The 25,279-nt window shown below is 52.6% G+C and overlaps 1 protein-coding gene across 7 annotated transcripts in view; it reads right to left on the bottom strand.

The window, feature by feature from the left end:
* The window catches only part of PRIMA1 (proline rich membrane anchor 1), a 63,417-nt gene that overhangs the window by 17,219 nt on the left and 20,919 nt on the right, over nucleotides 1-25,279 (bottom strand). The window contains exon 1 of one of the 7 annotated variants that reach the window (XR_007475393.1): nucleotides 1,401-7,943. The exons of the other annotated variants lie outside the window; for them this stretch is intronic. The gene's annotated coding sequence lies outside the window, so the exon portion shown is untranslated. Of the gene's footprint in view, nucleotides 1-1,400; nucleotides 7,944-25,279 lie in introns of those variants that run through there. 7 annotated transcript variants of the gene reach the window in all.

The raw sequence follows: 25,279 nt of genomic DNA on the forward strand, positions 1-25,279 counted from the left end.
ACATCCGTTTCGTAAGCTAATTTTTTGCAAGAGGCAAATTTTCTCCCTTCTTGGGTTGGTCCATGTGGTGGGTTTCCGCAGCTGTCTCAGCCTGCACAGGGTGCCCTCAATTTGGAAAGCATATGACACGGGTGCTGCAGGGCACCCTTGTCGTTACTCAGTCCGTGGGGTCCTTGGGGTGAACCTGTCCTCCCCCTTGGCATGAGCTGTGTGGGTGGACCCACACACAGGTGTAGATGAGGCTTGCAACAGAGCCGGTTTACTCGGCTCTGAGAAAAGCAGAGACATCACACAGCCTATCCCAGAGGCTCTGGAAGACCTCGACCCAACTGGAAAGAATTGCCTGGAATTGCAAAAGGAATGGAAGTGAGGGAAAGAGAGAGAAAAAGGGAGAGGGAGGGAGGGAAAGAGACAGGGGGCTTGTAAGGGAGGACAGATGGACAGACAGACATACAGACATTACTAGTTTGGGGCAGTTCTTCAAGACGTGAATATATGCAAAAGAATCAAAACTATGCCCCAGACTTAATAATAGGCACCTCGAGGGCTTCCCTGGTGGCGCAGTGGTTGAGAGTCCACCTGCCGATGCAGGAGACACGGGTTCGTGCCCCGGTCCAGGAGGATCCCACATGCCGCAGAGCGGCTGGGTCCGTGAGCCATGGCCGCTGAGCCTGCGCGTCCGGAGCCTGTGCTCCGCAACGGGAGAGGCCACAACAGTGAGACGCCCGCGTACCGCAAAAAAAAAAAAAAAATAATAATAATAATAGGCACCTCGAAGGGTACAACAGTGACAGATTTCCCAAAGGAAAATGACAGGGAATAGTAACAGGGGATAGTGACAGATTTCCCAAAGGACACCATGGGTGGCTTCATTATTAAATTACTATTATTGATGATGTTGTTATTGTTATAATCATCAAGGTGTAATTTACATATAGTGAAATGCACCCATCCTAAGTGTACCATCTGATCAGCTTTGACAAATGCGTCCACCAGTGTAAGCCACACCTCTTATCATGACATAGAATATTTCCATCACCCCAGAAAGCTTCCCTGTGCCTCCTTCTAATCAATCCCTACCCTGTTGGCAACCAGCAAAACCCTGTTTTGCTTTCTAAAGTCACAGATTAGATTTGCTTGTTCTTGAAATTCACATAAATGGCATCATGCCGTGTGTATTTTTGTTTGCTTCCTTTGTATAGCAGTGGTTTTGTGATTCACCCACATCGCTGCATATTTCAGTAACTGCTTCCTTTTATAGCTGAGATGTATTCCATTGTATGTATATACCGCAATTTGTTTATCCTGTTCACCTGCTGATGGACACCTAGGCTGTTTCCGGGTTTTGACTTTTGTGAACAAAACTCCTATAAACGTTTGCGCACATGGTATAGACATACTTTCTTGATATGGACACGTGTTCCTGTTTCTCTCGGATAAACACCTAGGAATGGGATCACTGGATCCTGTGGTTTGTGTATGATTAACTTTGTAAGGAATTGCCGTGCTGTTTTCCCCAAGTGCTTGTACTCTTGTATACTCCTGTTGGGAACAAGGAAAAATGGAGAGAAGGGAGGGGTTACAGGTTACCAAACTGTTATCAAATTGTGGCATTGTTGCATCTGGATTAGGAGATCCAGGAAGCCTTTATGTGCTTCCCAGGGAACAGGTGCTAAAGCCCCATTAACAGGTGCAAGGTCCCCAGAGGTGGAGCTCAGATCCACACAGAAACCAAGCAGATTCAGAAAAGCATCCTAAGAAATGACTGGAACAGGATGTCACTGAGCCACACGGCTGCTCTCAGCCCGGTGAAAGCCGGCCTTTAGAAAGTGCAACACTGAAGAGATAGAGAATATAGAATTCAAAAGGGGAACACACTCTAGAATAAGGGAGAGGCAATCCGAAAGGATTCTCATTTTTCCCCATGATGAACTTCTTCAGTGCTTTTTCTGTGAAATATCAAACACAAAATCCTTCCCCCTCATTGTTCATCTTGGGGGTGCCTCTGGCTTCGCTCAGTCTCCCCAGGGTGACTGGGGACAGATATTCCCCACAACAGTGGTCATTGCTGGAGAATCAGAAGAGCAACCAGATACACGGGGTCCCGGCCCCCAATGGTTTGCATTTTCACTGCCAAGGGAAGCAATTTTGTTTTCTGTCCATTCTACCACCCAGGCTATGACACCTCTGGGCAAGTGTCCAGGGTCAAGCCTGCAGCCCATGGTAACCCTCACACCAGTGGCCCACAATTTACCCAACACTCCCATGGCCAGGGCATTCATCTACCAGTGTGTGGCCTCAGCCAGGGGCAGCATCCCTCCTGGGGGCATTTGGAAATCCGGGTGTGGGGGCTGTCTTTGGTCGCCTAGCAGCTATGGATATTAACAACAGTGACCCGGATATTCCCACGCAAGGTAGACTTGTCCCTCCAGAATGCCACCAGGGCCCCTGTTGAGAAATTCCATCAACTTGAAACAGAAGAAAGGGTTGATTCTAAACTTCGTTTGGAATTAGACGCTAAATTTCAGAGTGCGTCTCGTGATGTTCTTTCCTTTATATTCGCTGTTAATGAGGTGGGAATTTCCTTCTTGCTGACTTTTTTCAAACACAGTTGATAATGAAAGCAGGGAGGTTTGTTCTAGAGGGTCCTTCTGCAGAGGGTCCCCCTCTAATATTCAGCAGTGTACTGCTCACCACTTGCATGTGAGGAAACCACCCCAAGCAAGGGAGGTGTTTTGTGAACAGTCCAAGGCATAAATCTTGGATTTTGCCAAGAAAACAGCTATTGTGTTCAAAGAATGCATCCTTATTTATCCTTGCTTGACTCATGCCTTTTACATTAGAAAAGATCAGGGGATGTCGGAGTCTGAGGAAGCCTAGGAGGTGTCATTTCAGAAAAGAGAATAAATGCTGAGGCTGGGGATCAAGCAGCTTTCCCAGGGGCCAGGATTAGGACCCCAGGATCTTCAGGCTGCAGGCCAGGTCTGCCCCTGCCTGAACTTCCTTCTCATTGGGCGTGGCCAGTACTCCTTTCCAGATGTGATAAGACCATTTACCCTGTGGGCAGACGGATGGCTCATATTCGAGAAGACAGAATCATGAAGGTTCTCACTCATCCATTCATTTGTTCATTCATCCACCACACATTTACTAATCACCCTCTGTGCCTGGCACCGTGCTAGGAGCTGGGAGTACAGAGGTGAATTAGATGTAAACTGTGCCCTTCCCGGGTCTAATGCCAGCTGCCCAAGACCTGATCACCTTGCTCAAGGAGACGGCAGGCTCCAAGAGGAGAGGAGACACAGGAGGTGCTGATGTGCAAGGGGAAGGTCACTTGTGGCCGAGGAGAGGAAGCCACTCGGCGCCAAGGTTCAAGGGGAGGGTGACGCCTTGTGAGAGGCAGGTGGTCAGACGGAGGAGGGTGCTGAGGCCACCAGAGCGTGAAGCCCCTGACACGAGGCTGTCGTGGAGCTGACTTCTCTGTCACTCCCCCTCGCTCCCTGCCAAGATTCTGCAAACACGACAGACAGGCAGGAGCTGTCATGATATCTCAGGGGTCACGACACCCTCTCTCCTGGGACTCAATGAGGCTTTGTCTGCTGTATTCATTAAACACCCCTGATGCCTGTAAAGATAATGAGCCCGGCAACCAGAGAGCGATTTAGAACAACACGGACTCAGTTTTGCTTTTTCGCAGTAGCTGCTGTCTTTTCAGTCAAGAAATGCAGCGTTAAAAGCTTATATTTGGGACTGCAGCTTCCGGCCAAGGTGGAGTAACAAGGCCCAGAGTTGGCATCACTACCCATCCCCTCCCAACATCCAAAAGATGTACCAAATATACAAAACAATGGTCTCAAAACAACGGACATCAAGGCAACAAAAGGCAGTGAGAGACAAGAAACAAAGGAGGTGGGAGTTCCCTGGAGGCCTAGTGATCAGGGTTCCGGGCTTTCATTGCTGTGGCCGGGGTTCAATCCCTGGTGGGGGGAACTGAGATTCCACAAGCTGTGCAGCGCAGTCAAAAAACAAAACGAAACAAAAACAGAGAAGGTGAGCGGTACGGCTGCCCCAGCTTACTGCCTGGAGACAGTTTCTAAATATCGGTCCTGGAAGGGAGATGCCGCCCAGGTCTAGCCCACTGAGAACATCGAGGAAATGGGGCCGAGAGGAAGCAAGACAGACGAGGCCCCTCCCCAAGGGCACCTGCAGAAAAGCAGAGGGAGCCAACAGCACCCACAAATAAACAATTACAGATTATGGTAAGTGCTAGAAAAGAAATGGAGAAGAGGCCGAGATGCCCCCACAGGTGTCTGGAAAAGAAGCAGTTGGGGGCAGAGGGGTCGCTTTGGATGTCCCCATCTGAACGGTATCACGGGGGCTAAGCAGACCAAGGAGATTCCTGCTGGGGTGTGTGGACCTGCCTGAGGTCCGGTGTCACAGAGGAACTGCGTGAGGTCAGCCGCTCTCTGGGACGCCTTTCCTGTATTCCTCACTGGGGTATTTGTGTCTATCAAATGGGACGACGGAGACAGTGTTCTCGAGGGTACCAGGAGGACCTCCCTCCCTTGCGCGGCACCAACTCTGAGGCCACTATTAGTCCCCCTTCTGCAGTGGGGACACACAGGCAGGGGCCTGCCAGGATTGGAACCAGGTGTGCCTTGTGACAACACTCACGGCCAACGCAGCGCATCTTTACCTTGGACCTGGGGCCTGCCACTTCCATCTCTTCTTCAGAGCCCACTGTGCACCGGAGATGTCTGATTGACAGGAGGGGAACTGAGTGGGGCATGAATGAATCAAAGGAACAGTGAGTTGGGTAGAAACAACCTTAGTTTTGCAAGATATTTTTCAAGGATTGCTAGAAGGGAGGGAGAGCCATGTTCTTTGTTTTAACCTGATGTTTCCATTGTGAGATGGAGGCTGTGATTTCTCCCTGGCTCGGCCTCTGGACCCGCACGTGGCCACCTGCGGAGGCCAGCCCCACGCTCACGTGGCTCAGTGTTCCTTGAGCGCAGCCTGATTGCCAGGCCCTGCTGGTGACACCACAGGCATGCAGTAGCCTCTAGGCCATCCTTAGACGTCTCCAACTTTCACAGTCTGGTGCCTCCTGCCCAGGTTACCCGAGTGGCTTCCCGACTGATGCCCAGGAGCTGGCCTTGGTCACGGCCAGGTGAGGAGGTGTGACCTGCACAGAAAGCTGCCACTCTGCTTCCTGCCCCTCACAGCTCAGCTCCCAGCCCACTGGGCGGATCACAGCCACTGAGCGTGGGCTGCAGTGTCAAGGGTGCCCTGGGCTGCAGAGACCGGTCTCCTTTGAGGGGCTGATGTCTGTAAACATGCTTCTCAAACCACAGCGGACACGCTCAGCCTTTGCGCTGTGGAAACTGAGGTCAGAAGCTGGCCCGGGCCTCACGACACGGCCAGGGACTCGTCACCCTTGGGTATCAGGTGCTGCCCTGGGCTTTGGGAGCAGATGCGAAGGGGGCCACACAGCCCCGATCCCAGGGACGGTCTCGGGGCACAGTTGGCCCTCAGGGTGGGTGGGCTCCGTTTCACTTCCACACCCTGCCGCCCACGTGGAGGGTCCAGCATGTCTAGGAATCATGCACACACTGCGAGTTGGTGGAGTGTTTGAAGAGCCTTTAAGAGGATGGTTACTCTCGTCTTGCCTCTGCCTGCTCGCCTAAAACCCCTGCTGGTTTTATGTGGCTCACGAGGACAGCAAGGAGTCCAGGAACTTTGCTAGTACATCTGTGTGGTGGCAACACCCGGCCCCCAGACCCTTCAGACAAAGGAGGACACGAGGCCGGGAGGAGGGGAGGGGCAGACCTGGGCTTCCCGTCCCCCAGCCCTGCTTTATGTGCTGCCCCCAAGGACCGTGAAGGACCTGGATTCTCAGAAGTTCCTTCACGGGCTGACGGCCCTTTCCCTTCACTGCCTCGGGGTCCCCAGCCCCACCTCTGTTGGGCTGCTTGACACAGACCCCAAATCCAACGGCGACGGCCCCTCCCTCTCACACCCCACACAGAGCCCATTTTCTGCGGGACACAAGGGACCAACTCAGGCCGCTGCTCTCCATTCACCGGCACAGGCCTCCACTGGGAGGTCTGTGCCAGGGGCGTCCACCCCCCTGCCTGGGCCAGCTTGGGGTGAGGCGCTCACTCGTTTCCTACCGGCACGTTGCCAGCGTGTGTGGCCGGACTTTAAACCACAGATACAAGCTCAGACCTTGATGCTTTACACAACGCCCTGCAATCAGCCCCCGTTTCTGGAGAGAAAGGAGAAGCCTCGTTTGAGTTGCTCTGATGAAAGCAGTGAGCATCGGCACCTCAGCGCGGGGGCTCCTTCCACCCCTTCTCGGCCACTGGGAATCTGGCTTTGGGTGCAGCACAGAGACCCCCCTTTTCCATAAGTCTTCCCCATTCCTCCCCCAGACCTGAGGTTCCCACAGCAGGAAGCCCCAGGCTGCCTAGTAAGAGCAGGCAGAAGGCGTGAATTCCCTGCTTCTGGGGGGGGCCTCAGCAGTTTGCCTTTTCCAGAACCCAGGGCCCCTCCCTCTCCACCCTGCAGGTTGGACACTGCAGCCTGAATGGGGGTCCCTGGCCTCCAGGGCGGCCGGGGAGGGGCAGTGTTCCGGGGAAGCCGTGCTGTGCCGGGCCGGCGCGGAGGGCCATCTGTTTTGCCCACTACACCTCCCGCAGTCCTGTCGCTGGTCTCCACTGACTTCCACACCCAGCCCGGGAGCCCCCTTCCTGTTCCTGCCAGCCGGGCTCTAGGGGCTGTTGCAGCTGAGCATTCCCTGGCTTTCGTCCTCTGTAGATGGACTTCGTTGGTCTATGGAAGCGCGGGAGGCCTTAGCCAGCCTCTGGTGAGGGGCTCAGCCAGAAGACAGACCTCAGTTGGCCACCAGGACTCCAGAGGGGCTGGAGCCACAAGGGCCAGGCGGGCTGGACAGCTCACTGGGCTTCACAGGGAGGGCTGCCCAGGGCCCCTGGACCTCCCCTCACTGCGCTACCAGTGGCCCCCCAAACATCTTCTCCGCCTCGGCTTCTTTTCCGCCACTGCTACGTGTGTGCAGCCTCTCTCAAATCCCCACCTTCTGTGCTGGAGGCATCCATCAGTGAGCTGCCCCCTTCCTGTCCTGCCCTCGTTCCAGGCTCAGGCCCCAGCCTGGGGGTCAGCACGCCCTCTGCTCCACAGCTAGGCCACCAGTTTTGCGGAGCTGAGCACTCAGACCTCCTCTCCACCTGCCTCTCCCTGACTCCTGGGGAGCCCTGTCTGGTTATCACTGTCACCAGGCCCCTCATCCCTGGGGTACCTCCCCCAGTTCAGCACAGTGGCTCTTCAAACGACCTGGAAGGATCTGGGGTTAAATTCCAGATTCCGACCCTGGGAAAATCATTTAATCTTTTAGATTTAATCTCAATTTAAATTCCACTATAAATTGGGAGGAAACAACAGCACCTCCTCCACCGGGCTGGTGCAAGGATTAAATGAGATATGAGATCAGGGAGCTCACAGCAGACACCCCTCAGCTGCCCCCGCATCCTTCCCCTTCTCCCTCGCAGAGCCCCAGCTCTCCTCCTGTGTCCCTGATCCCCTCTACAGGGCCCAGGCCTTGGGGAGGCGGGACCAGCTCAGGTCTCAGCCAGGCCTGGTCGTTCTAGCCCTCTGCTCCTAATTGGGCCAGAGGTGGGCACGTCATGCAGTTCTGGCCAATGACACGGGGGGAACAGTCTGCTGGACGCTTCCAGACCTGTCTCCTTGCTGTTAGAGGCATGAAAACAGGCAGCCTTCTTTCCCTGTGGACACTGCCATGCCCTTCTTTACCACCAAACAGAGCAGCTTTGGGGGCGCTGAGGGTGCTGGCGTGCAGGGTGGGTGGATTGCAATGCGAAGTAGGGTGGCCCCCAGGGGCGACTTTTGAGCAAAGACTGGGATTTGGTAAGGGGGTTCATCATGCAGGTACCTGAGGGAAGAGCCAAAGCAAAGGCCCTGAGGTCACTGCGGGCCTGGCATGTTGGCATGACGTGTGCAAAGGGAGGACGGGAGGAGATGAGATGGCTCAGGGTCTGGAGGCCATGAGAGAGGTGTGGGCCTTTACACCGAGAAATGAGGTACCGCTGAGGGGTCTGGAGAGAGGGGTGGTGAGGTGTGACTTACACATTGGCTCAATCACTCTGTGTTTAGAGTAGACTATAGACCGTGTGTGTGTGTGTGTGTGTGTGTGTGTGTGTGTGTGTGTGTGTGTGTGTGTGTGTGTGTGTGTGTGTGGCAGGGGGTGTGTGCCAGTGTGGGAAGCTGGGAGGATACTGCCGATAGCCCAGGAGAGAGCTGACGGTGGCTCAGATGGGGGTCAGCAGTGGAGGTGGTGGGCAAAGGTAGATTCTGAATATGTTTGGAAGGTAGGGTTCACGAAAGCTTGGATGTGGGTGTGAGAGACAGAGCAGAGGTAAGGATGACTTGAAGGATTGGGGCCGAGCAAGCGGAAGGATGGAGCTGCCGTCAAGCGATGGGGAAAGCTGGGGCAGGACAGTCTTGCTGGGTGTGGAGGTCGGGAGTAAAGTCTGAAATTCCCATCACACACCCAAGGGAGATGGCAACCCAGCAGCGGGATCTAGATTCTGAGTTCAGCAGCAAGGGCTCTGCTGGAGGCATAAATTTGGGAGCTGTCAGCACCCAGTCCCGAGAGGGGATGAGATCATCGAGTGAGGGAGCGTGGGCAGAGTGGAGAGGAGGGTCCAGGCCTGAGCCCTGGGGAGCTCCACGGGACGAGGCCAAGGAACAGAGAAGGAGGCAGCAAAGGAGGCTGGGAGGAAAGGCCAGCAGGGACAGGGGCCAAGGCGATGTGGGGTCCTGGGGCCAAGTCAGAGCAGGACGTCAAGGAGGAGGGGACAGTCCGCTGTGTCCGCTGCAGCTGACGGACAAACGCCACGAGGCTGAGAGCCAGCCGCTGGACGGAGCAACGTGGCGGTCACCGCTGACCACCACACAGGTGGTTTTGCGGAAGCGCTGGAGGAAGCTTGACCGGGGCCATCTAGGAGGGGATGTGGGGAGAGGAAATGGAAACAGCAAGTATGCACAGCTTTTTGGTGGAGTTGTGTTGCAAAAGGGAACAGCAACATGGAGCCACAGCTGGGGCGAGCAGTGGTGGCAAGAGAAGGATTCTAAGACGGGAGATGCAGCGTGTGTGAGTGCTGGTGGGCAGGACCCAGGAGAGGGGGCGGCCTGTGCACAGGTGGCAGGAGCTGTGCTGTGGAGGAAAGGTGGGGGGATGACAGGTGAGAGTCAGTGGAAGCTGCCTTCGGAGGGAGGCCAGGCCAGCGCCAGGGCTGAGAGCAGGATGGGGGAGGGGGTGGGCGTTCCAGGGGAGCAGAGAAGGCGATCTGGTTTTCTAGGAGGGCAGGTGGGTGACTGGTCTGGCTGGGGAAGGGAGGAGCTTGAAGGGCCAGTGATGTGAAGGCGAGTCCAGCTCCAGGTTGGCCATTGTGCCCAGCTGCCTTCAGCTGCCGGCGGGGGGCAGCCGGGTTTGCCCAGCGTGTATGATGAAGTGGGTGCACCCGGGGAGTGAAGACGTGCTGGACCAGAGGCGGAAACTGAGGCACACCGCCTGGTCACGTGAAGACGCCCAGCTCCACTTGGGTGGGTGGTGGAGCTGGGATTTGAACCCAGACATCTGGCTCCAGGGCCAACCCGTAACTGCTACACAGACCAAAAACCAGCGAGCCAGCAAATCCAGGGGAGCAATGCCGGGTGTGGAAGGGGAAAATCGGTGTCACCTTGGGCTTTGGGGAAGCCTCTTTGAGGAAGTGGCATTTTGGTTGAGCCCTATAGGGTTGGGGACAGGGGACAGCCCTATGGCAAGGTCCTGTCTGGGTTGGCCTAGGCTGCAAGGGAAAGAATGGGGAATGGGCAGCTGGTGCCCCAAGCCTCTGCTTCCCCCCTGGTGATGGGACCACCCCGCTAAAGCCCTGCTGAGGGGCTCTGGGCCCTTCCATCTGTGAGTCCCGGCCGGTTCCCTGAGCTCCACGAGATGCTCACCCCTCTGATTTATCTACTTCTGCCCGGCGTCCCGGGCATGGAGCCAGCGTGGTGGCAATATGGCCGCTTATCGTAAAGGACACGATTCTCAGGATCGGCTCCTGGCGGGGGGGCATTAAGAAAAAACCCAATACATTATTAAGAATTGTCTCCATCGTTCCCGTGCCTAATTAAGAAAGGAAAATTATGAATTGGATTGAAGTGTCTATGGTGGGGGCAGCCTTGGTGTTTCCCGATGCCAGGGAGAGGCCTGGGTGGAGGCCTGAGAACAGCAGGCCGCTGCCTGGGGCAATTAATTTTGCCTCTGATGGCGACTGCAGAACACGTCTCCCCTTGTTCTTCACCCAAACAGCCCTCTTTGTGAGGCTCCTCAAGGCCGGGACTTGTACTCAGTAGCTCTGCTGTCTTTCTGGAGCTGCAGCCCACACTTTCTCTGTGCCCGGCCCTGGGGACCCTCCCCAGATCTGCCGAGCCTTCGGTTCCCACCCAGGGCTGCAGATGCACCGCTGCCTGGAAGGGCTACGTTCAGCCAGCCTAGAACAGCGCAGCGCTGTCCAGAAGTGAGGAGACGGTGCCACAGGGGAAAGCTCTGGGGGACCACGTGAGCTCACCCTCATTGCCCCGACTCCTCCTTGTTCGAGGACAAATCCATTCACTCACTCAACACCTATCTGCTAAGAGCCTACGACATGCCACGCACTGGGCTAGGTGCTGGGGAGAGGAAGGTTGGCAAAAACACACAGGGACGCTGCCCTTGTGGTCCAGTCTGCTGAAGAATGGACACTAATTCACTAACCACCAGCTAAATACACATTTGATTCCTGCGTCACCAAGATACTGGGCATGTGCCTTAGGTACAAAGAGCAGGAAACTACAGAACAAAAAAATAAGAATTCCCCGAACACGAAGACCCAACATAGGTTGACGGAGCGCAATGGGCTCATCTTCGTGAGAGGCTCATGACCTTGGGACAGGAGCATGCCCCCAATGGTTTATGTTAAATGCCCAGCAGAGCCCCAGCACCGAGTTGACACTCAATACCTGTTGGGAGAACTTTCTCCCTTTCCAGAGGGCACTTAGATGACGGGGTCTCATGACTGCCCCGTCAGGTAGAATCTGCTCGGTCCAAACAGCCGTCATCACTGTGAAGAGGGGTTCAGGATCAACTCAGCCCAAGGGTCAACAAACTCGGGCCCACAGGCCAAATCTGGCCCACCACCCGCTTTTGTAAATAAAGTTTTATAGAAACACAGACACACGCCCATTTATTTACATATTGTCACCGCTGCTTTCTTGCTGCGTCGGCAGAGCTGAGTAGCTGCAGCAGAGACTGTATGGCCTGCAACGCCTAAGTTATTTACTCTCTGGCCTTTTACAGAATGAGTGTGTCCACCCCTCCCTAACTTCCGTGGTCTTCAGCTGAGATTCTCAGACAAGCTTAGAAAACTGATCTGAGAGACCCCTGAAATTATACCGCATATTTGCATGTCACAAGTACACGTTCCACTCCTTATTTTATATTTTAGAAAGTCCCTTTACTCCAAATGTCCCACCAGTGCCCTGGTGGGGAGGTGTCTAGACATGTGACACAGGGCTCTGTTCTGTCTGGGAGTTTTAACAGTGACAGTCTTGACTTGGCCACACCGCGCCTGCTAAGTGGTCAGTTGCCGGGGGCACAACATTCCCTGGAAGGCGGGTGGGGAGCATTACTGTGGTAATATGCCAGGTACCATCCGCGGCCCTGCTGCAGGGGCAGACAACAAAGGGCAGGGTCACCACCATAACATGTTGGTGGCTCTTCAGGTCAGGTCTAGGGCCCGTGAGTGGAGGCAATGGGACGGGGGCAGATTTAGGACTGACACCCCCAGGAGCTGCCGACACTAACTGTCCTTCAGTGCAGCAGGCTGATTCCTAAGGCTGGGACAGCCGCCGCTTTGGCGTTAGGCTCCAGGACGCTTCTGGCTCCTGCTCTGTTGAAAGGCTTAGCCTCAGCTTAGCAGCGGCACAGGCGGCTCTGTTCCATTCCTCCCCGGACCGTTCTAAGCGCACGGGAGAGCCTCTGGCCCCTCCTTCCTCCCACTGGCCCCTCTCATGGGTACATCTCGGGGTCTTTTTATTTGCTGGGCATTTGGACATCAGCTGCTGCAGCTGCCTTGCCCCGACTTGGCTGTGAAGGTGTGGGAGGTAAGGCGGGCGCTGCTTCCCACCTGCACTGAGGTGCAGGAGGCATGCAGCTACCTTGACTTCCCTGGGCACCTCTACTTTCTTTAGAAGACTGCCTGGGGCTGCTAGAGTGGCCGAGCACAGGCAGAGAACCTGGGAATTTACTCCTCCAAAGCCCAGAGAGTCCTCAACCCATGACAGGTACCAGGTGGGACAGTCAGCCTTTGCCACCGGCTGGGGACAGTGGTGAGACATCACCAAGCCTCCAGAGCCCCCTATGGGGTCAGGCTCAGGCCTCCTGGACTCTCACTTGGCTTCCTCCCCGCCCTGTCCCCCCTCCTCTGTTGCCTTCCAGTCTCCCCTGGGAACGCCTCCTTTAAGAATCCTTGTCTCTGAGGACAGGTTCCACGTCAGGAGCCCTAGACTCGAGGTCACCATGGTACCGAAAGATCATGGCCTGCCTTCTAAGGCCTCAAATAAATAAAACTACATCCCAACGAGATTCATGTGTGATTTCTATGTTCTGGAAGATTCCTTCCCAGAACCACCTTTTGCTAGTTCTCTGGACTGAGCCTAAGTTCTGTTTAAAAGGTCCCTGCTGGGTTAACCCAAGGATGATTTTTGTCCTGAATGCGACTACAAAGGGACAGTGACACAGCTGAAAAAGATCACTGCTGCTCAATTGGTCTTTGTTGAAAAAGGAAGAAACCTGCAATGTCTGTAGCTTTGGGGCAAAACCACAGTATTAAGAAGGAAAGAAACCTGTAGGGATGGTCTGTGGCTGCGCTCCGACAGAGTAGCCACCCGCCACATGTAACTACGTAAATTTAATTAAATTGAGTTAAAAGTTCAGTTTCTCACTTGTACTATAGCCGTATTTTAAGTGCTCGGTAGCCACATGTAGCTAATGGCTACCGTACTGGACAGCACGGGTACAGATCATTTACATCATTGCAGGAAGTCTACTGGACGGCACTGCCACGTGTCCAGGGTGATGAGAGGTGAGATGTCCTGCTTCGCTTTCCAAAGAGGCAGCCAAGAGTAGTTTTCATACCTCATGGGAAGCAAAATGAGACAGCCACATGTATGACGGCAGCCACACATATGACGGCAGCCACACATATGACGGCAGCCACATGTATGACGACAGCCACACGTATGACGGCTGTGCTCTTTTCAAAGCCCTTTCTTCTTCAGATTCTTTTATTTCATTCTCATTTCTCCTCCCCCACAAATAGGCCAAGGCAGGAACTCTGAGCATCATTTTACAGGTAAGGAAACTGAGGGTTCCTAAGGACCAAAGAGGCAGAGTCACAGAGCCACTGGCAGAGTCACAGAGGCAGAGCTTCTGAGCTGTAAGGCCTCCGCTGCCACTGCTGGGAGGTTCCAGGACAATGACAGCAGCTGGGAGGCCCAACAGGTCGGCTCTCTGAGGAGCTGTAAGCGTGCTGGGGCGCAGCCTAACACCCACGCTTGGCCAGCACACTCAACAGCCATGTGGCTTGGTGAGTGGAACACGTCACCCAGAGTGGTCACTCTGCCTTTGAGATAATGAAGCGGTGGCTCTGCCCTCCGTGATGAGCAGCTGTGCAGTGGTTTTGCTGCAGGGGAATGGGGCCAGGCCCACGAGAACCCCACCATCACACTCCCCGTGGACAACTTCCGTGACGCTGGCCTGTCTGAAGGACGGGGCAAGCTGACCCCGGGCAGAAGGTCTCAACTTGGCAGCGGGCTCCTGCCTGGGAATTCTGATCTCTTTCCGGACAAGCAGCTCATTCTCAAGATCAAGGCCACATAACCTGGTGGCGTTGTTTGGAACTTTTGAAAGTCACTTCATCAGTCTGGACTTCAAATGCCCATATGCCAGATGGGAGTGGTGAGCTTGGTCTAGAGCTGGGTTCCTCAGTCTCGACACTGTTGACATTTTGGGCTGGATCTTCCTTTGCTGTGAGGACTGTCCTGTGCACTGGACACACTAGCTGACGGCCTCTACCCGCTGGGTGCCAGGAGCATCCCTCTCCCAACTGTGATGACCAAATGCTCCCTGGGGAACAAAATCTCCCTGTTGAAAACCAGGGGACTGGAAGGTCTCCAGGGCTGTTCCCTGGCTCCACCACGCGGTGCAGAGATGGATGCCTCCAATGCGGGCACGGCCAATAGTGCAGCCCTGACCCGCCTCCCAGAGTCCAGCACACCCGTCCCAGCCAACGGAAGGAGTTAGGCCTCATGGCCTCCCAGCTGGAACCTGAGATTCCAAGCCAACTGCCTCCACGACCACCCCCAGCTACTGAGAGGCTGCCCAGCGGAACTGCCCGTAACAGCATCCAAGAAGAGGGGAAGGCATTATTTTCCGAAGCATCCGTAATTCTCTCTGCCAAGGCAGGAGACAATGTGCCCTTGCTGCCCACAGTCCAGTTCATTCTAAATCGGAGAACAAGGAGCCCATTCACTCTCGGGAGGGGCGGAGGGCAGGCCGACACCCCTTCCAGGAAACGGTAGCCTTTAGCCTTCTCTGAGTGCTGGTGAGGGTGACACAGAAACTTGGGAGCTGGGAAGGGGCACTGTTCATATCGTTGTCTTGTTTTTTCTCTGGTGAAAGAAGGGGACGGAAACTAATGGACGTTCCTCCCTGACCCGCCAGGCAGAACTCTGTCATTTTTCCTGGGGAGAAGACTTAACAATAGTGATTCTTCTTAAAAGCCACTGGACACCGTCCCTTTCTTAACTGGAGAGATGATACCACCCTCTTTTCAAACAGGACTCCCTCTAGAGTGGAAGGCACAGTGGAGCAGGGTGTCTCTGTCCCGTTCTGGGCAGAGCAACTCAAAGTCCGGGTGCAGGAGGTCACGGTCCAGGATGCATTAAATCCCACAAGGTGAAGTAGGAACAACTTGCCCATCATACAAAGGTGCTGTGATCGCCATCTACACAAAGTCACGGCCACTGTCGCCTGCGTTCACACACGTCAGACCTCTAGACTGGGGCTGCCAGGCTGTTTCTGAGCCTTCACTAGTGTTCTGTGTTTCTTATCTATTGGCAGACTAGCAAATGCCTAAGGTTTCAGAAAATTTTATGGAGGACTACTTTTATGTCTTAAAAATATTTCAAGGAGCTTAATACAACTATAATGATAATAACAGCCCCTCCTTTGCTAAGCCCTTTTTAAGCCACATTGCGTGCATGTGTATCACCTGATTGAGGTCTCCTGATCCATCAGGAGACGTGGGTGTCACTGTCCCCAATTACAAACGCTCAGTGAGGAGAGGTCACCGGAGAAGCCAGGATTCCAGGACCATCTAATGTCAAAGTCCGTCTTCTTTCTACCACATCCTATTGCCAACCAGGCAAAGACCACTGTTACTGGATTTTGGCGGCAGGGCGCCTTGGCCCAGCTGGAAGAACAGATTGGAACATTGCCGGGGGATGCCTCGACCTCAGACCCATGGCTTCCATGCAGAGTGTCCCCGGCCACACTCCCAGCCTTCTCTAGCCCTTTACTCACTCCTCTTAAGGGTGGGGGGCAGGACTCACTCAACCGAAGATCCGTGAGACGTGCACAAGACCTGGGAATGCAGTCATGCCCACCCTGGACCCCAGGAGTGATGGAAAAGGGAAATAAAATTCTCAGCAAGGGAGAGATTGGGAGAAACTTTTTATATGACATTCAGGATAAATACTCCCTTTTTTTTTTTTTTGTGGTACGCGGGCCTCTCACTGCTGTGGCCTCTCCCGTTGCGGAGCACAGGCTCCGGACACGCAGGCTCAGCGGCCATGGCTCATGGGCCCAGCTGCTCTGCGGCATGTGGGATCTTCCCGGACCGGGGCACGAACCCGTGTCCCCTGCATCAGCAGGCGGACTCTCAACCACTGCGCCACCAGGGAAGCCCTCCCCTCTTTAATTCCTTATAGTCACAAGCTCCCTGGACACATTGTTCCAAAATCCAACGGCTCTTGAGCACCTCAAGAACCCAGACACTGTCGCCTGTTCTTTATTTTTCATGACAGCTGGCCACACAGGTCACCATAATCAACTGTCCCATCATCTGCCTTTGACAGGGACATCAATGGGGCCTTGAAACAAGGGCTGCCTCATACAGACAGGGTGACACTTTAGGAACCAGCTGTGTCCACCTGCTTCAGAAAACCCAAGGTACCACAAACAAATGCCATGGCAGCCACGGCCCTGGGCAGAGGCCGGCTCTGCCTCAGCCCCCTCCCCTGAGAATGAGGTGGAGTCTCAGAAGCTCTTCTGATGCTGAGATTTCCTCAGTTCTAGGGAATCTGAACTGTAAAATATGATCAATAACCCTGAAGGTTCTCAAGACATCCAGACGCTGGTCAGTGAAAGGACATGGAGGCCTAAGGGTTAGCCCAGGTACCCAGTTTCCTTCCCCAGAGGCTACTGGACCTGATTTCTCATGTGTCCCTTGAGACAGCAGGTCTGTTGTATTTATATATATTCCAAGTGAGAACACCATTTATGGACTGCACGTTTGTGTGCCTCCCAAACTCATACGTCAGAATCCTAACCCCCAAAGTGACAGTGTTAAACGTTGAGGCCTCTGAGAGGTGATTAGGTCATGAGGGTGGAGCCCTCATGAACGGGATTAGTGCCCTTATAAAAGAAACTGTAGAAAGATCTGTCGCCCCTTCTGCCATGTGAAGGCAGAGCAAGAAGGCACCTTCTATGAACCAGGAAAGGGGCTCTCACCAAACACCAAATCTACCAGCAACTTGATCTTGGACTTCCAGCCTCTGGAACTGTGAGAATTAAATTTCTGTTGTTTATAAACCTCCCAGTCTATTCCACTGGAGTAGCCAGAACAGACTAAGACAGCATCCTATACATACACCAGGGATGCTGTCAGATATAATATATATTTCACTTAATATATTTTGGCAGTGCTTTCACGTCAGTATGAACAGAGCTGCCTTTTTAAAAAAATTGCTGAATGGAGTGCCAAGGTATGGATATGCCACGATTTATCTAGCCAGCTCAGAAGAGGATGTTTTTCAAATGCAGGACCTCAACTCTTTGTCATTTGCTGCCGAAATTAATTTGGTAGCAAAACCTGAGCTGTGGGGAAGTGGGTTTCTTTATGGTTGTGATTGTCTCATTTAGTGTGGATAGCCACACGTTTCACTGCAGGAATATTATTGGCTGCTGGACTGCCTGGAGGTGTGACTTAATCCGTTGATATATGATATGTATTGATATATGATACCGCTTTTGTAGAATCTGAAGCATTCCGATTTCCAAAACACAGCCAGTCCCAAGTTTCAGATAAGGGATGTGGAGCCTTTCCAGTGCTTCTGTTAGACAAAGACAGTAAACCAGGTGCCATGGGCTCCTGGGGCCTTGCCTCCTGTCCCAAATTCACCCTGAGGCCAACTCAGCATCTCCCGCCCCCAGCCCCCGGGGCCAACCCACAGGCAGTAATGAGGAATGAGCATTTGCCGAAGATTCCCTAGAGGAGCACGAAGGGATCACCAAGCTTAGCAAAGAACAAACACTCACTACAGTCCCTCCAGGCGCCCCCCTCCGCCCCCGCCCCCCCAAGTCCTTCCAGCCTCCTTCTCTCTACTTTTCTCCCCTCCCAACCCCACACTGCCTCAAACTGCCCTCGTCACCTGGAGGACGCCACTCTGAGCCTTAGCTCTCACTTCATTCCACAGCACTGCGAGGTGCTGATTTTTAAGAGAACACCGAAATCAGGAGTTTTAAAATGTGAACTATCTTTGATGGTTACATATTGTTTCTTTCTCTTTTTAAACACTGGGTGTGGCCCGTGAGGCCACGGGCCCATCAGCGTGGTATCTGATATGGCTGCCTTTCCCATCCTTCTGGGGGGCAATGACCCAGGTGATGGCCTCAGTAACGGATCAGCTGTAAAAGTTTATGCCTCTGGGAATAAAGGAAGGCAAGGAAGCTGTCATCTCGAAAAACAGAGAGAAAGTGAACGCAGCATTCTTAGGTCCTGGAGCTGCAGGCGGCCTCTCCCATACCTGTCTCTCTCTCCATTCGCTCCCCAGAAGATGTATCCAGTCCCAGGGCTTCAAACACCAGCCAGGTGCCAGCCACTCCCATATTTCCCGTTTAGACCCAGCATCTTCCCTGAGCTCCTGACTCAGCATCTCCACTTAGGTGGTCCACAGACCAGCTTAGACTGTCTGTGTCCCAAACCCAGCTCTTCACTTTTCACCCCTCAACCCCCTCCTTCTCCAATCATCCATTCACCCAGCTGCTCAATTCAGAAACTGGGGGGTCTTTCCTGACACCCCCCCTCCCCTCACCGTTCCCTCCTTTCAATGCAACAAAAGTCTCGTCATTTCTTCCTTCGAATTTGGCCTCCCGTCCCTTCCGCCCTCACCTGCCCTCTTGACAGCAGCCTCCTAACTGGTCTCTCCCTTCCCCCATCCATCCTCCACACAGCTGCCGGAATCCTCCTTGTAAACTGTAAATCACATGCCTAACTTTCCTCCCCGTTTTGGCCACGCGGGTTCAAACCCTTATAGGGAAGAATCTAGAAACTTTCCGGGCAGTGACAGAACTGCCTGAGCCAGCACAGAGTGGGAAAACGTCCAAGGGGAGGATGGATAAGTTGTGGGATGTGCTTTAAAAAAAAAAAAGCAAGAAAGGAATTAGCGGTATTACTAACGGCTGCACCTCGGAGACAGCAGCACTAAATAAACAGCCACCAGCACGCTCCCCCTCCTATAGTCTCTCCCGGAATGAGGAGCAGTAAACGTCAGAGCCGGTAATCCCACAGGGCTTTAAGGGGCCGCAGAAAGCATCTTAGGGTTGAGAAAGGAGATAAACTGCTTTGCTGGTTATAAGGTCCAGAATGTTCTCAGAGATGAGACAAAAATCTTTTGTGTATTTCTCACTGTAGACGAATGTAGGGTTCGGGCCTGGGGGTGGGGCCTGAGGGAGGGGGCTTTGCGCTGCAGATCAGCTGTGGCTAAGGGCTGGGGTGACTCATCCCCTTCCGTGTGCACCCCTCCAGCTCCCCAAGTCTCTGAGGTGAGCTGGGTACTTCAGGGCACCGGGCTCTGTCTTGGTGGGATCAGGAGACCAGTGGAAATGGGGGACAAAGGGAATGAAAGGAACAAAAATGGGGAAACACTTAAAAATCTCAAAGGTAGGAGGACAAAATTGGGTAGGTCTTTATAGCAAAGGATTCTGCCTGATTTGGGCCAAGAAATTGAGGGCATGTTGTGCAGCACCTAACCTGATGGAGATGCTCCTTGCTTCTGAGCGATGTAGGAGATGCTGCTGGGGTCCCCCACGGACCACTGGGGCAGACAGCGATTTGGAAGCATAAAAGGCTGCCCCCTTGCCTCACGGCTTCCTCGTTGGAGCCACTCACATCCTGAGCTCCCTGTGGGTTCCCCTGAAACCACACCCTTGATTGGCTCCTTCCGTTTCGGGTCCTGTTTCCCTCACTTCCCTCCTGAGGACCCTCCTTCAATGATGACACAGCTGAACCCAGCTCAGGCTCTGCCCCTAGGGCACCCGATATAAGACAAGATGACCAATGAAAGTCAAGAAAAACATGACGCCTATAAAGACACAGCCTAATACAAGTACCTGACCACGTAAGACCACGCGTCAAATTTCAATTTCATACATCAGCATTGACAGCATAGGGGAGAACAAAAGCCCTGGTAATGGATCACCAAGAGCCCTGTCCTCCAGCCAACCAGAATGCCGACAGGCGTGAACGGCATCCTGTCGCGAGCAGGCCACGTAAAGCAGCTCTGTGGGGCGGACGTGGGAAAGAAGCAGACCCCTTCTCTGCCTTCCAGGGGACTGTGAGTTGCTGGGGTCATCGAAGACCTCTAGAGTCACTCAGCAACGTAAACACAAGCTCTCTAAGGACCTGGGCCAGGTCTTGCCTATTCTGCATCTCTCTGTTGTTCGCAAAGTGTTTCATAAATGGTTGATAAATGAATGTGGACTAGCCTCAAGCCATTATCCAAAGTGAAACAGAATCATCGAAAGAGACAGTAACTGTCTTCCAGGGTAGCGATGCGGGTCACTGAGTTTTCCAAAAATGGAAAGAGAGAACTCTCCTGGGGACACCGGGTTAGGACTTGAAGACTGGCTGCTTCAAAACAAGGCCTGGCGGCTAAGCAGTTTCTCAGCCGGATCCCTGTATCATGGGGAGGGCCTTTGTCGTGTAAATTGCCCCCTGCATGACATTTCTTATCCCTGGCCCCTGACCACCAAATGCCAGCAGCACTCACCGCCCCCCCCAAACAAGAATTCCCCCACTTTTCTAAATGGACTCTAAGGGGCTGATTTACCCCTGACTGAGAACCACAGGTAGGATCAAAGTCAGCTCAAGGTGAGAGAGGGAAAGAGGGTGTCGGAGGGCAGGGCACTGCCTCTGTGTGTGTGTGTGTGTGTGTGTGTGTGTGTGTGTGTATGTGTGTGTGTGTGTGTGTGTGTGTGTGTTGGGTGGGGGAGATTCATCTGAACTTGGAGAAGTATGAACTTGAGTATGAGGGAAAGGGCTGGAGAGGGAGGTGAGGGGAAAGAGGAAAAGTGCCTGTTTCACAGAATCAAAATACTCTTGAGTAGTCAAGGTATCTGTATTTCCAGCACAATCAGAGTTTGGAATCTCTTAAGCCCAGCAATTCTCCTGGCTGAGTAAGAAAGGAAGAAAAACAGCTCTTCCCCAGGCAGCCCAACAAGCCAGCTGGAGCAACCCATTCGTAATCCCAACTTCCAGGCCTAGAGGAGGGGAGGCCTTCCTGGAAGAGGAGTGACCAAGAAGAAGTACTTGCCGTCACCACCTCTCTGGATGTTGGCAGAGGCCCCAGTGCGAGCATCCCAGCATCCCAGACAGGCTGGTCCCAGACACCTTGAACCTTTACTGGGTTCTTTCTTTGGAGGCCAAAGGGCAAAGGGGTGCATGGGTGCCACTGTCAGGTCCTGTCCAATCTTTTTTTTTTTTTTTCTTTTTTTTTGCGGTACACGGGCCTCTCACTGCTGTGGCCTCTCCCGTTGCGGAGCACAGGCTCCAGACACGCAGGCTCAGCGGCCATGGCTCACGGGCCCAGCCGCTCCGCGGCATGTGGGATCTTCCTGGACCGGGGCACGAACCCGTGTCCCCTGCATCGGCAGGCGGACTGTCAACCACTGCGCCACCAGGGAAGCCCCCTGTCCAATCTTGATAAACTGAAGGAAGGCCCACGCTGCAGGACTAACAGATACCATCCGCATTTGCAACCTAACCATATTTAGAGAGAGGAATGGGATGGAGAGCCAGCATAAATCAAGTCCCCATACACTGGGCTGTAAAGGGGAACAAAACAAGGCCAACATCTTGGCACAATCTTAGAAAGAGACACACAAATGTGCAGTGGACTCGGCCTCCTTCCTGTCTCTGTGAGATTAATAGTCTTCAAACACCACCTGGTTGGCTTAACTCAGCTGCTCAAAAGCTTTAGTTCTTCTCGAATCACATCCAGACTCCTCAGCCGGTCCATCCCAAGACAGCGCCCACTCTTATCACCCTGCCCCGGTATCCCACGCTCCCAACAAGTGGGACCACGCTCAGGTTCCCAGAAGGCCTTGGGACTCCTGACTCCCCACATTTCTCATGCTGTTTCTTTCCCCAGGAGCACCTTTTCCATCAACCCTCATACCCCTCCCCACGTCTGCTCTTCAAAATCCTAACTGCTCTCAATTCCATGCCACCTCCTCCAAGCAGTCATCCTTGATGGTTCAGAGCTCCCGCCTCTGGGCTCAGCAGCACTTTGTATCCATTGTACTCTGCACTGGATGACAGCTTTTTATCCCCCCTCCCATGGCTGGTGAGGTCCTCCAGGGCAGGGAACAGTTCTTACTTATCTCTATGTTGCTCACCCTAGCACCCAGTAAGTGCATAGGAGGTGTTCCGTACAAATGAGCTGAGTGAATCAGCATCCTTGCTCAGCAGATGGTACCAGGGCCACCAAACTGTTGGCAGACACTGGTTGGCATCAACTTCTCGTCCTTGTATCTCCTTCTTAGACTCTCTCCTTTTCCTCTTCATCCTTCTCCACCCAATCCTGCTGGCTCTCTCTCCAAACTGTGTCTGGGATCTGTCTGTCCACCTCTCCTTCCCCTTGGCCACTGCCCCAGTCCAGGACTCCATCTCCCATCACCTGGACAACAGCGATAGCTTCCTGGCTGGTCTTCCCTATAACTCTCTTTCCCCTCCAGCCCATTCTCCACTTGGCCACCAATGATTGTCTTCAAAAGTAAATCTGTTAGTGCCACCTTATTGGTCCAAACTTCTTTAGTGGCTTTCCATGGCACTTTGGAAAAAATCCAGCTCTGTAGTATGTAAAGTATGGTTTTCAAGGCCCTGCGTGATTTGGTACTAACCTCTCTAACATCGTTTTAAACCACTTTCCCCCTTGATCACCACACCCAGCACAACAGTTGTTCCCACCACAGGGCTTTTGTACATGCTATTCTCCCTGCCTGGAATGCTCCCCCTGGTCTTCACAAGGCTAGTTCCTTCTCCTTCAAATATCAGACAGCTCGGAGAGACCTATCCTGGCCACTCTGTCCAAGGTAGGGCCCTCTCTGTAGCCTCCGTTTCTGCCATGTAATCACCACTATATCCTCACATCCCCAGCTCCTGCCACAGCATCCACCCCAGAGCAAGAGTTCAGCAGATGTTTGAACACCTGCAACAATCTCCCACTGGGCATCCGGACTCTAGTTTCATTTGGTTCTTGACCAAAAAGTTAGAAGGGTTTTGGGTTGTGAGCTTTTTTATAATCTTTTTTTTTTTTTTTTTTTTTTTTTGTGGTACGCGGGCCTCTCACTGTTGCGGCCTCTCCTGTTGCAGAGCACAGGCTCTGGACGCGCAGGCTCAGCGGCCATGGCTCACGGGCCCAGCCGCTCCGTGGCATGTGGGATCCTCCCGGACCGGGGCACGAACCCGTGTCCCCTGCATCGGCAGGCGGACTCTCAACCACTGCGCCACCAGGGAAGCCCCAGGTTGTGAGCTTTTTTATAGCAGAAACCAAGAGTGGCTTCTTGATGGCGGTTTCTCAAAAAACTAAAAATAGAGCTACCACGTGACCCAGCAATTCCACTCCTGAGTATATACCTGAAAAAAACAAAAACACTAATTCTAAAAGATACATGAACCCCAGTGTTCATCGCATGTACCCCAATTATTTACAACTGCCAAGATATGGAAGCAACCTAAGTGTCCACCAACAGATGAATGGATGAAGAAGATGTGGTATATATACACAATGGAATACTACTCAGCCACAAAAAAAATGCAATTTTATGATCAAGGGATCAATCCAAGAAGAAGATATAACAATCTTACGTATATATGCACCCAACATAGGAGCACCTCAATATGTAAGGCAAGTGTTAACAAACATAAAAGGAGAAATTGACAGTAACACAATAATAGTGAAGGACTTTAACACCCCACTTACATCAATGGACAGATCATCCAGACAGAAAATCAATAAGGAAACACAGGCCTTAAATGATATATTAGACCAGATGGACTTAATTGATATTTACAGAGCATTCCATCTGAAAACAGCAGAATACACTGTCTTTTCAAGTGCACATGGAACATTCTCCAGGATAGATCCCATGCTGGGCCACAAAGCAAGCTTCAGTAAATTTAAGAAAATTGAAATCATATCAAGTATCTTTTTCGACCGCAACGCTACAAGATTAGAAATTAACTACATGAAAAAAAATGCAAAAACCACAAACACATGGAGGTTAAACAATATGCTACTAAACAATCAATGGATCACTGAAGAAATCAAAGGGGAAATCAAAACATACCCAGAGACAAATGAAAACAAAAACACGATGATCCAAAACCTATGGGGTGCAGCAAAAGCAGTTCTAAGAGGGAAGTTTATAGCAATACAAGCTTACCTCAGGAAACAAGAAAAATCTCAAATAAACAACCTAATGTTACATCTAAAGCAACTAGAGAAAGAAGAACAAAGAGTGAAATTTTGCCATTTGCAGCAACATGGGTGGACTTGGAGGGCATTACACTAAGTGAAATAAGCCAGATAGAGAAAGACAAACACTATATGACGTCACTTATATGTGGAATCTAAAATATACGACAAACTAGTGAATGTAACAAAAGAGAAGCAGACTCACAGATACAGAGAACAAACTAGTGGTTACCAGTGGGGGGAAGGGGCAATACAGGAGTAGGGGATTAAGAGGAAAAACTATTATGTATAAAATAAGCTACAGGGACTTCCCTGGTGGCACAGTGGTTAAGAATCTGCCTGTCAATGCAGGGGATATGGGTTCGAGCCCTGGTCTGGGAAGATCCCACATGCCATGGAACAACTAAGCCCAAGCACCACAACTACTGAGCCTGTGCTCTAGAGCCCGCAAGCCACAACTACTGAAGCCCATGCACCTAGAGCCCGTGCTCCACAACAAGAGAAACCACTGCAATGAGAAGCCTGCGCACTGCAAGGAAGAGTAGCCCCGACTCGCTGCAACTAGAGAAAGCCCGCGCACAGCAACAAAGACCCAACACAGCCATAAATTAAAGAAAAAACAAAAAACAAAAAACCTACAAAGATATACTGTGCAACACAGGGAATATAGCCAATATTTTTAAGTAACTACAAATGGAGTCTAACCTTTACAAATTGTGAATCACTATATTGTACACCTGTAACATATAATATTGTACATCAACTAGACTTCAGTAAAAAAAAAAAGAGTGGCTTCTCGCTTCTGAGTATATTTAAACTCTTAACTGTTATTTTCATTTGTCAGCATTGATTCACTTCAGAGAAACTATCACCATGTTTCTTACAGAGTTCAACTCTTTTCCTGTACCCACAGAAATGACCTCCATGATGGTTCCTCCACAATAGGCCTCTGCTCTGGGCTAGACCTGGGTGCCAGGATTGAGACCCAAGAGGTGGCTTTGGGAATGCCAGTCCCAGGGCCCTGGAGATACAGGTGGGGCAGATCTGGGCTGCATAGCCAATCACAGTGCCATGAAAGTGATGAAGGACTCAGGCGTCACACCCGGAAGCACTGGGT

Source organism: Orcinus orca, chromosome 2 (genome assembly GCF_937001465.1).
Source record: "Orcinus orca chromosome 2, mOrcOrc1.1, whole genome shotgun sequence".
Classification (NCBI taxonomy): domain Eukaryota; kingdom Metazoa; phylum Chordata; class Mammalia; order Artiodactyla; family Delphinidae; genus Orcinus; species Orcinus orca.